This window comes from Danio rerio, chromosome 7 (assembly GCF_052040795.2).
Source record: "Danio rerio strain M-AB ecotype USA chromosome 7, GRCz13ab, whole genome shotgun sequence".
Lineage (NCBI taxonomy): Eukaryota > Metazoa > Chordata > Actinopteri > Cypriniformes > Danionidae > Danio > Danio rerio.
This window is the reverse complement of record NC_141027.1, coordinates 27,584,461-27,597,566: the sequence shown is the minus strand read 5'-3', so window position 1 is coordinate 27,597,566 and position 13,106 is coordinate 27,584,461. Positions and strand designations below refer to the sequence as shown.

General features: G+C 36.3%; 2 long non-coding RNA genes across 2 annotated transcripts in view; both read right to left on the bottom strand.

Annotated features, from left to right (window-relative positions):
• LOC147835995 (uncharacterized) overlaps positions 1-13,106 on the bottom strand; it is a 120,527-nt gene that overhangs the window by 43,510 nt on the left and 63,911 nt on the right. The gene's annotated exons all lie outside the window — the stretch shown is intronic.
• On the bottom strand, positions 5,749-9,954 carry LOC147835997 (uncharacterized). The gene is made up of 2 exons (XR_015495728.1): positions 9,587-9,954; positions 5,749-9,532 (listed from the first exon to the last, which is right to left on the bottom strand). It is a non-coding gene; the product is annotated as an uncharacterized LOC147835997 (long non-coding RNA).

Sequence of the window (13,106 nt, the reverse complement as noted above, 5' to 3'; positions counted from 1 at the left end):
GGAACTATCTTTATATAAATGCATGGAGTAGTTTGACAGTTAAGCGTACAGCTTTAAATTCACTCATTTCAGACTCTATTTTTCCAATTGAGTCTGATTGGGTAAGCGTTCCATGTTCTGTTGACAAATTGGTTCTAAACATAATCACCCTTTGGACCTGAGTCATGGACCTGTGATTTATGCCACCCATAAAGCATACAGGCCATACACGCCAGTGCCAGATATGAAATGTATTGCCTGAGGTCAATAAGCAGGGGGGCCGCATTTCAAAAGTGCTGACCCATATGTTTGCCAGGGCAAGACTCAAGCGCTTTGTTATAATATATGGCTGCCCATCAAAAGCATTGTGACAGTCAAATGACTTTATATTTGCAGACAGAGTGGAAAACAGTAACAAAGTGGTTTAACAGCATAAAGAAAAGCAACTTTACTGCAGTCTATATTCGAACATTCCTGCTCGGGCCAAAAAAAGCTTGGAAAACCACCTTTTCCTCTACTGTATAAAAGGGGCATAATTTCACAACTTCAATGCACTTCCCCCTTTATCAGAGGGCTTCTTTGCCATAAAGATAAGTACTTTGTTCCATCTTAAATGGGATTTTCCATAAAAGCCACAGTAAACACATACTTCCAAGGCAAGGCTTCCTCCCCATAATTTTTCTAAGCTTTGCCTTTATGAGAGCCAATTAACTGTAAAGTGAAGAGGCAGTCGCGTCCATGTTAATTGTTTTCCCCATTCACAGAAACACTTGGAATGAGAGCTGTTCTTACACTCTAGCCAGTGCTTGGCTTACTCTATAGTATACAAAAAAAGTTTGCTTAACTCTTTGAAATGCTGCATCAGTCCTTTTTTATTTTACAAAATTTAAATTGAAATCAAATATTAATATACTTAAATAGTTATCAAAAGTTGTTATTGCTTTATTTAATTAAAAGTAGAATTAGTCATTGATACTATTTTCAAGAAATGAACCAATTTGATGCATAATATAAATGCAAATTATTTTATGTTGTCACACACACACACACACACACACACACACACACATACAAAAATCTGACAAAAGTACACATCCTCTAGATCAGGCCTGCACAATATATCGTTCGAGCATGGATATCACAATATGTGTCTTTGCAATAGTAACATCGCAAGATTAAATTATTTATTAAAGGTCAAAAGATACAGATATTATTAAACATTACTTTTAAAATTATTTATACAATAACGAGCAAGAACTTCTGTTCTTGAATACAGTTTGACTCCCCAGAAAACCATAAAGCACAGCATTTTCTGTTGTATTGTATATGCTCGTAACTTATTAGATTTTAAGCAGACGCACTGCATAGAGAAAGACTTGTCATCACTGTCAATCTAAAATAATGAAATCTTTCCAAATAGCTATTCAAATCATCAGTTGAAATTATATTTATATAACAATATACATCACACCAAAAAATTTTTTCGCAATGTACAATTTTTTTAATATCGTGCAGGCCTACTCTAGACCAAGTCTGTGGTTGAAGGATCTTCACCAAAATAAACCATGTTTTAAATATCCTCACTGTACTCTCTTCACCGACTCACAACAAAACGACCCACCCACAGGTGTCTGGATTTTCCTGAGAGAAATACAATACTTCAGCTAAAGAAACACACAACAGTAGTTTGTAAGATGTACAGGCAATGCCAGAATGAAGAAAATTAAACACTATTGTAAGTCTTTCTAGGAGTGCCTCTCAAGTAAAATCTACCAGGAGAATTGCTTACTCCACATTGTTCCAGGAAGAAAACGTCTAAGGTTGTGCACGTATCTTTTCACTGACTTGTATCAGTGTTCATAAAACCATCCAAAAGCAATCACTTCTATAATAGCAATGTCCATGAGAAATAAAGAACAGAAAATTGTTATACAATTCACAAGTTTAACAAACATCCAAGAAAGAAGTTCATACAGTAGTAGTCAGACAATAATGTGACTGACTTGATTCCTTTTAGAACAACGATGGCCAAAGTAGGGCCCGCAAGCCAAAGTTGGCCATTGGTAGCCTTTGGTTTGGCCCACCATCCCATCAAAAAAGAGAGGGAGAATGAAGAGGAGTTGGTTGGTGCTGTGAATGGCCCGCAGGCTGGCAGTTTGAAGCCCCTGTTCTATACAGTATGAATGTGAGCAGTATGAATGGAATTCGGAAGTATTACATACAGCATTTTGTCATGGTCACGTAACCTACTGTACCTGCGTCAGATGCGTCGCTTCACTCCCATTCATGAATTCTCTCACGGGGCATGGGATGCACACTTCAGAATCACAATAGAGTTTGGACATACAACTCAGCTTGCATACTGATTTTAGCGTACTATAAAGTACGAAAGTATGCGGTTTTAGACGCAGCCTGTGTTTTTAAGTTGTTGGTGCATTTTAATTCCTCGCATTTGGCTCGCTCGCCATAGTAAGCTACCGCAATATAGCGTATATGAGATAAAAGACATCAGTACGTAATAACTGGTGAGGATCTATTACTGAACCGTTACCGAATCGTTCACGTCTGCATTGCGGTGCACAAAAGAAACAATTAATTTTGACAACCCTATAACACATGTTCCTATTTTGTCGTTAAATTAGATTTGTTTACTTCAGCTTAATAGACAACTCACAGTTTAGAAGTTATTGTGAGGCAAATATGATCTACCGAAAAAATGTCAACATCTTTCTACAAATTTAAAGTGAGTGCTGTTTATATATTGAACTAGCAGACCCCAGAAGACATTCATTTTAAGATTTGAGCTCCATTCTTTCCTTCAAAAAAAAAAAAGCAAGTGTGAAGCACTTAAACGTAGAGACGTGTATCAGAATATCTGTTTGCAGAACACAGCACTTATCTTCAGAATTGTTGGATAAATACTGAGAGGCTGTGTAATGTCTGAAGCGGGGGTTCTCACACCACTGTGATAGTTCATCATCATAAATTGCGTTGTTCCCCAGAATATCACTGCACCCCCCTGTATAGAACTTAAGAGGTTGTCTGCCAATCACTGCTTTTCACTGGCCACTTTGCAGCCATATTTACAGGAACACAGTTGCAAGGTCACTACATACACACATCAATTCCAAACTCCCCAGACCTTCTGCAACCTGTGGAAATCCGTCAGTCTCCTGTTGGAACACGGATCCCACTGCAGTTCCCCCACTGCCAGTGCAGTGGTACAATTCCAACAAAGCTCTTTTTTTTTCGTTCTCCTATTTCAAAGAGTACGATCAATACAGCACGCAACACGCACTGCTCCCACAAAGGCCGAAATATATGTAAACTTTTGTTTTACACGCAGTGTCTTTGGAATCAACTTCAAATAGAGCACACTTCAAACACTAGGCCCCCTCAAGTCTTTGATCTGATTTTGAATGCGGTAAAGTTATGTTGCATTAAATTTTAAAAGTGGACTTAAAAAACAGGAGACTAGTGGGAAAACCTGTACAGAAGTAAAGAAGAAGAGGAAAAAAAAGTTGTATTCAACCAGAGAACAGTATAAGGCACATTAATGCACAATGCGTCTGAAGAAGCCAAACAATCGATCGCTGCTCTCGAATCCCTCAAAAGATAATGCAGGATTTCAGTAAACACAACACAAATAGAAAGACTCTCGAGGTCAAAGGAAATATAATTTAATGAGTAATAAATCTAGAAGTTGGAGAAAACTTTCAAAGGCTTTTGAGAAAATACAGTAGATTGAGAAGTGGCAAAAGAAGAAAAAGATTTATTGTGTAAGTGGAATTTAAGTTTGATGGGAAACGGGCAAGTCAGCTAATGCAGGGAACATGAGCGCTTCTATTAGTGTCAGCAGGTCTGGGAACAAATAACCTTATACAATTCATCTTACATGTGATCTGCTCTGAATTGCCTAAAAGAAAAGTCAAATGTCAAAATGTGACTTCTGAAGATAGGAATTGAAAAGTATTTGGAAGTTTTGGTTCAATTATTGATTTTCTTAATAATTGCAAAAAACAATTACGTTTTTGGAACACTGAAATGCATCCAAATTTATATTGCTAAAATAATTTGATATTTTTGGTAATTAATGCACTTTTACAAGAAAGAGATTAAGACTTTTTGCTGTTATAGGCATATTAAATTATATTTCTTTCAAAAATGTTTACATTAAACAAAAATTCTGTCATACCCTTTACTTGTTCTAAACCTCTATGGCTTTTTTTTCTGTTAACCACAAGAAAGATATTATGAAAAATAATGGTGTAGCGAGGGGGCGGGGCTAAGAACTGTGGGAACAGAACGCACTTGAGTGATGATGAGAAGCACCTGTAGCGCACACCAGCCTCGAGTCCCACAGAGGTGCTCTAGACTAGGGGTTCCAAAACCTTTCAGCCCGCAACCCCCAAAATAACAATGCCAGTGATTCGCGACCCCAATATCCTCTGAGGTTGTTATAAAACCAGAAACCTTGCATGCAATGGCGCAAACACACCAATAGACCCAAGTCTATTCTTTGTTTAATTTTTTTTTTTTTTATGTATGTCAGTGCTGTAAATGTGCAAGAAAGTTTAACCTGGTATTATAAAATCAATCTGCTGCATTTGACGCTATTGCTGTCTTTAATAGAATGTAATTACCTCAGGGGTCGCAATCCAATAAAACTAGTAACTATAAGCTACGATATAGTAACTATAAACAACTTTTTTTTTCCAGTAGGTTATAAATAAAATATGGTAATTCTTATGGTTTAATAAAAATAAATAGATTTTTTGGAAATGTTGTCGCTTCTCCGCCTCCTTCCCAATGGCCAAGCGGCCATGTAATTTTTACATTTGGATACCTTTACCAATTGATTTACATAATATTTGTTTTCTTGCTATCATGCCCTGTACATTTGGGGGCCCTAAGCAGAATAATTTGGATTTCTATAATTTAAATTTCTACCTTGCTCTAACTAGCGAAGTGTTGCCATTACTAACCTCCCCACAATGATTATATCGCTTATTAAATACACTCAACGAAACTGATTTTGAGACTGATTTCTTTCACTTAATAACTCTCTGAATGATTTGGGCATTTTTAAACGGCACTGTTTTTGTCAACTAGCAGCTTTAAAAAAAAGAATAATTAAACTATCTTTAATAAAGGTCCAGTGATTCCTACTCTGTCCTCCTAAAGCGTTTAAAACACATTTTATTACTTTAGCAAACATAAAGGAATGCTTTTATAAAAGTTGCTACGTTAAGTTTTTGTTTTAATAAATTCCAAAAGTAAAATCCCTGCAATGAAACAACACTGAACAATAATTAGCCAAAAGTAAAACAGCACTACTTAGTAATAGAATATACATTCCGAGCTCAAAAACTCTGGGTCTGCAAAATCAATATTTTGTGTAAGTAGATGACGTTTACTAATCTGTAATTGCCTATTTTCAATAAATAATCTACTAGATTATGTCTTTCACATTATCATTAGCACTTAAAAGTGATGCTTAAAATGATTTTATGCTTGTCTCTTCTCGTCGTCATTTTCCCCATCAGTTTTTCTATGTCTGAAGAAGATTGTTAGTTTTGTTTCATTTTCGCAGTCCAATTTCCAAAATAAATCAGGTATTTAAAGGCAGGCAATGAAGCAAAAGCCATGGCTGTGCCCGTGCACTGGCTTGCTTTCTCGTGGCAACCGGTTGGTCTTGTAGTTTACACTGGAATAACGAACTCGAACCACGAAAGGACAGAACACATTTGAGAAATGAGATGCTGCAAGTTTCCTGTTGATCATATAACTTTTACTCGAAAACAATTTCAACTTTAATACAGTTATGATTTTTTTTTCTTTTCAGTGAAAATGTATAAATATTCAAGTACTAAAGCACTGTCAATGAAGATAACCTGTAAAATGCAAATAAAAATGATTTCAGCAAGTAAGCGGCTCGCAACACTAGAGGGTTGAAGGGGCCTCCAAGTGGTGGCAGGGTTCTAAGCAGCCACTTAGTTCGCTCATAGGGAGGGCCGGCTTTGCCTGCTATGGAAGTCAAAGCTTCTTCGTAATCCAGCTTCTTATTTGCAGCTTCTTATTGACTCGATCCGGTCCACCTTAAAAACCAAGAGGCTTCAGTTTTTCAGCTTCGTGCTCCAAAAAACACACAACAGTTGTAATCTAAGCAAGGGCTTTTTATGCGATCCTGGCACCATCTTGTGGATAGACAATGTCAACCGTCTTTGATCTACTACACTATGGCCAGCTAATGGCCGCGACCCGCTGTCTCTCAGAAATTGTAAGTATTTTAAAATAGGCACTATTCTTACAAATAAACTGCATAGTTTCAATCAAAACAAGTACATTCTCGAGTAAAAAAGCCTCAAAAGTACATTTTGTTGTCTAACAACTGTAATATTTGTCAATCTGTAGCGTCTCTCTGCTTGTTGCTGGCTGTATGTGGGCGGAGTAATACACAGAGGTGAAAAGGCCTTTGTGTGATGTTACTGGCAAAATATCGCACGGCTATCAGCCAACCAGATTCAAGAACCAGACAGAACTGTTGTATAAATTTCAATATAAATCAAAGCCAATAAATATTTCATCTTTTCAGAGCTGTTAACAGAACAGACCATGGATTGGTTATATGCAGAAGAAAGGAAAGAATAATTACAAAACAAAAATGGTTTCTGTCATCTTTTAAATAATGTATCAGTTTAAAATGAATCTGCATTTAATGATTTCTGTTTATTAACAACAATACTTTTGCCTCTGAACTAGACCTTAAAAATATCTAAATGCTGCCTATTTTAACAATGACCTTTCTTTTAAGGAAAGTTCATTAGATCACTGTCTTCATCATCGTAAGTGACAACTGTTAACATGTTAGAGAATAATTGAGTTTAGAGGTGGGTCTATATTTGGGGTGGGGATCGCTTCCATTAGAGCATGATTAAATAATGATAAGCTGGTGAATTTTTACTGTGGCATCACAGTGAAAGGAGCCCATGACCCACTTAAAGCCTTCACATCTGATACAGAGCCACCCTTTGATAGTTCTCTCAATGCAGACACTATTTGACAGTTACTTTTGGGTATTAAAATGCGCCTCTCCATCACTACTTCCTTTTTTGCCCCCTCCAAAGAGCCATTGAAGGACATGCAGATCCGTGGTCTGAGGTGAATGTGACTGAGTGATGTCTCCTATAATCTATTGGACATGTTATTTCAGAGGAAGATATGAGGCAGACCTCATGAAACATTTATCCGGGAAGAGTGGCTGAGGAGAGATATAGATGAAAACAGAGATGATAGAAAAGAACACAATTCACAAAACAGACATTGATGAATAGTCCCGTAAACAGTACGCGTTATACATTTCCAATGTGACCAATAATGGCCATACAGCACAGGTGAATGACTTGTGGAGGAGATGCAAGGCATTCAGGGTGAGATGTCAGCCTACAATAATGAACCAATCATTGATATAAAGCTTTCTGATGATCTGAAAACCAGTAGTTCGTACAATAGATCCTATTTAAACCCCTTGCCAGGCTCTCGTTTTCACAAATGCGCACACACGCAGGTATCTACATGCGCCTCTGCGCGGCTGCATTGAGTTAAACATACTCTGGAAGCTTAGAAAGGCTTTGTGAGTTCTAACTCTTAACACAAAGCCCTCAGGCGGAGATCTTGCACAAAGCTCTTAAGCTGCCTGTGTTCATGGTGTGCTGTGCCAGCGCTGAGCTGTGTACAAAGGACATGCTACTGCCTACTAGAGGACCGATTCATTCTTCCTGCAATTCCTGCGTCAATAACACACAATCTTTTACACAGAGACTAGCAGCGGCCTTGAACCGCGAGGTTATCATATTATCAGCCAGGCCTTTTTTCTGAAGTTATCCGCGAGGAAATGAATGAGCACAATGCTATTTTGGACGTCTGCTTTATTTTCTATGACCAACACTTTGTTGAATTATCATTCAAGGTTGAACGTGTCATGCAAAACTATTTAAACTATATCCGAGTCTGACACAAGATTCTCTTGTCAGCCAGCCAAGATCAGTTGGCAATCTGCTTCTCCTCCAAACTAAGCGAGCGACAACACAGACGTAAAATATGCTATTTTATTAAATTTGACTATCTCTTCTGTGAGCACAATGGCAGGGGGATCATGGGAAAACACTCTGGCTTTGTCATAACTTACAGTGAGTCTGGAAAATCTCTGGGCGCAAGGACTGATAAAGAACAGAGCGCAGGCGATTAGCTTAATTTATACTTGGCCATCTGAAGGATCCATCAGACTATTATCCTCTCTCCATTCTTACGGCGGTGCTGTAACGTCCAGTATAGGCTAAATGGTAAGGAGACATCGATGAAGTTTATGTAGGGGGCAGACATTTTAGAGGTCAATTTTCTAATTCCATTCAATGAACTTCATTTTCAGACGCCGGTTAAAAGCCTGGAAGCCACTTGAAACATTTGAAGAGCAATTCCACCTCAACAATAAGGGTCAGGTTTGGGTCATTATCTGGTGAGCAACAGCGTGAAATATTTCGGAGCTGACCTCCATTTAGAATAAAATATCCCCATTTGTGAGCAACGATGAGGAGAGGAAAAAGAAGAGAATTTAAACTCGTGTTCAACATCCAGCACACCACTGGCACTGCACTTTTTCTTGTGAATTAAAATCCTTTAAACCTATGACTAAAAACAACTGTGAAAATTATTTATTTCTGGTGATGATGGTACAATTTAGCCACAATGAGATTTTTTTTTCTTTATTTTGCACTTACACTAAAACATGAATATGGTCTGGCTGCCAGTTTTTTTATTACCATTATTATTAAAATGATCTAATTTGATGACTCTTTATGTCCTGTTAAATTCAATATTCATGATGTGAAGCACATTTTGTCACACTAGATCATTAAAACACTAAAATACCCTCATTCATTTTATAAAATGAATAAAATAAATGCAAAAATGCTTTAACAACTAAAAGTTATTCAATTACTGTAACCCACGGAAGACAGAATTCTGTTATTATGTTTCATGCTGCACGTTATTTACCAGAAGTGAATAACTGAACCATACTTTGACATATCATACTGCACATTCCTGAACCCTGGGTTAACATTCTTAATTGCATATTTGTGGGGTTATTGTCACTGCCTGGACAAAAGCAGCACACAACCTTTTTACATAAAGTCTCTAGCATTGCAAATCCCCTTATTATAGTATGTAATGAACTGCTATGAAGTTGTCTCCTGAATGGACCTTCATATCAAGGTAAGACACAAAAAAGAAATATTGCTATCTGACATTTTATTATTTTCCTGTTCATCCTTCTAAAGCTGATTTGACACAATCTACATCGTATAAAAAGCACTATAGAAATATGAGGTGACCCAACTTAACACTGTTTAACATCTTCCCCTCAAATGCTGATTAGATTGTTTATGTTCAACACACAGTGTTTTTGTGCCTGTCCAAAATATGTGAACATTCGGTATGCAATTGACTAGCTCAATCTGGCTTTAATATTATTTCAGACAGCGCACATTTGGCTCTAAAATACAAGGTTAATAATGTAAAAGTGGTCCTAACACGGATTCTAAAACACAGGTGTCAAATGTTGCTACTTTGTCTTCACTGTTCATCTGGCTGATACTGCATTAGGAGGTTTTATTTTAATAGTGCTAATAAATTTAGCAGCACCTGCAGCCCAAATACAGCACTGCATTTCGCCATTGTTGTTGTTTTTGTTACTGGTTGTTATGTGCATGGTATTTATCTTCTTTTTGGTTACAGTATGTGGTGTGGTGACACATGCCTCTAGAGTGCGACCAATTTACATGTGCATCCTAATTTCTGAATGGTGTGACAAAAAAGTCTTGCGGTCACACCGATGTGACCAGCCATTCAAGGGCAAAAAATAAAATAATATAAAAAAGTCTCAGTGTCTGTCTAGGCCTATGTCAAGGTTTAAACTAGTGATGCTAATTTTGGTAAATTTTCCCATACGACAACTGCTGTTCATTATCTGAATGTTAACCTTAACTGATCAGATTAATAATAAATTAGCATCTAATATATATATATATATATATATATATATATATATATATATATATATATATATATATATATATATATACACACACACACACACTGACATGTCTATTTGTGTCTGACACATTGTATATTGAATATCAGTATTAGATATTGATTTTTTAAAGATGTGTGAACAACAGCATACTGAACATAAGAACCTGGATATATCAAAATATGTAAATTTGTCAGTGTTTCCAACAAAATAGAACAACAGGATAAAGACCTACTAAACTAAAATAATAAAATAAATAGGGACATATTACATTTAATAAAATAAATAATAATTAATTAAACAACCAGCATAGGCTGTTTTTTCCAATCATACAAATTTTTTTGTCAAATAAAATATGCAGGCCTACTATATCAAATCGGTCACTCAACGGAAAATAAGCTTTACATAAATGCTCTCATCTAATATCACAAATCTCAAATTTTTTAAAACAAGTCATTATTTTAAAGATTATGTCTTGAGCATCTGATTTTACCTTAGTGCTTGTGTGCTCTCATTTTTTCCGTTTCACTCGCAGTGATTTCAGGTGAAGGACTGTTTTGAATTGCTTTGGTCAAACTGGTACAGACATATTTGTGTTTCAATATAGGTTTTGCAGAAAGACTGGTTAATCTTACCAGCAACAAGGCACAATAATGGTGCTAGAGATTTTAAAGGAAATTAATATTAAGAAGAAAACATCAGCCTAAACTTAACAAAAACAGATTCTTTTAATGTTGTAACATGGAATACCCTTAAATAGAGTAACCTATTGACAGCAAAAATAATTGGAATTATGCAAAAATCATTCAAGTAAATCTTTGGATTTGTTTGATTCGTAGATCATGTAGGCTCTTTTAAAACTGGTTATTTTATAAGAACTAATAGTAACTTTAAAATTTTAATTTACATGTGGTTGCAAGTTTGTTTTTTGAATATTTATGCAGCAAAAAACAATTTAAACAAAAATTTTATTATAATAATAATATAATTTAACCATTTAACTGATAGCATTAATGGGTCAAAAATGTATCCGTTAGGTTAACGGTTAACCAGCCAATAGGAGCATCCCTAGATTAAACCAATCAGACATAGCGAAGGGTGGTAGTAAGTTTCCTTTCTTGCTGAATTATTATTATTAAAGTTCTTTATGTATGCTTTAAATAAATAACTTTATGTTGACCAGATTGCTAGTCAAACATTTACGTCAATCATTCGTCAATACTGACTATATGAATAGCGAGTAAAAAAAATAAATTCCATGTGGTCTACTTTCTACCTACCTTTTGTGCTGGTGCACCTAAGAAAAAAGGTGCATCAGTACAACCAATACAAAAAGTTAGTCTAGAGGTCTGCGGCAACGTCATTTCTAAAACGTTATGTTTGCCTATCTGCATGGCTATGCCCGAGCCAGCATTTTGAGATGTTCTCACTCCCAAAAATGATTTCACTGCACCGACCAAAAGATATTACTTTTGCTGACTGACCTAAATCCATTGTTGTGTGCATGGGCCATAAGGATTAAGCTAAATGTTTTATTTTTTCTAAAAGTTTCTCATCCATACCATTTCAAGAAATGTCTACGTCAACACGGAAATGGGAAAACTTGTTTAAACCGATGTAATATGTATGCCATACAGGTCAGTGCTGAAAGATTTTGATCTCTGCCCTCAAGTCTTATCCAGATTCACCTCCACCTATATCCATTTCACTAACTCTATCTCTTTCTCTCTTTCCCCAGTAGAAACTCCCCCCTCTCTTTTAGCCCACACAGGGTTGATCAGCTGGAGGAAATCAAGCCCCACTCTACATTTCCTCTCAACTGATTAAGATAAACTGCTTTTCAGCCATGGTTACCCCCGACCAATCAATTAAAGCAATCAATTAAAGGCCTGCCGGCTGAGCCTTTGGTAATTGAGGGTTGAATAAACATAGGTCTCTGATACCCATGTTAAAGCAATAACAAAGCCAGAGCCATGAAAGGCGCTTGAAAAATGTAATTTTTTGGGATTTGAATAAGCCGCTATTGTAAAACATCTAAAAGGGGTGGGGGTCCTCTGGCTTATTCCTTTTTCATTTTCCCCCTCTCTGTGTTTCTAAGCATTGCCTGGAATAGCACCTCAGGATGTTAAATATTGAATCTAATCATCTTTATAGCCTTTTCAATTTTGCTTTGAACACAATATTTAAAAACTGCTAGCGCTATTCAAACACATGCACTTGCCAGTGAATTTTCCAGTGAAAACAATCACACTGGGCAGAATGAACAGACTCTTTGGCCAGTCTTGGGTGTGTGGTCACAGTCAGCCATAAGCACTTGGGTTAGTGAGTGTACGATTTCACTAATTCAATCATGACATTTATCCTGGCTCAACTAACTTCGTTGTCCAGTCTAAGGAAAAAAGGAAGAAAAAGCGACTTTTTCCCCCCAAGTTTAAACCACAAGTTTTCAAAGCAACAAGACAGGTACACTTGTCCATAGTTACCTTTAACAATACTTAGAAAAAACATCTCTGATCATCATTAGGTTTAACTTTTTATGACAATTTCTTGTAAAGATTGACATTTATGACAAACAATTCAAGTGAATATATCCACAAGACCCACAACAACTTGCTAATACAGTAGACTTCCCTCCTTTAACTAGAGCCTTTTAGCTTCTTGTGAACAGTTTTTTTTACTTGTTGGAAGCCTTATAATGTTGAGGCTGTATGTTTGGTTTGAATTAGTCAGCTTTTTTTGAGGTTTGCTGACTGTGACTCTGCTGGATTTTTCTCAGAAGGTGGTGGGCGAATAAACTGTTGGGACGACTTGCTTTTATATCTGTCCAGGCAGTCATATAAACCAAAAAGTTTTAAAATATATATATTTTAAACACATATCTATCTAAATCAAAGAGCATTATAATCTGCAAGTTTCTTATAGTCCGTTAAATGTCTGTTTTGCAGCAGTATCAACAGATATTAAGCAGACAGTCTACTAATACTCAACTGGACCATCAAAATAAAGTGTTACCTACATTTTTTAAGTCATGTAATCT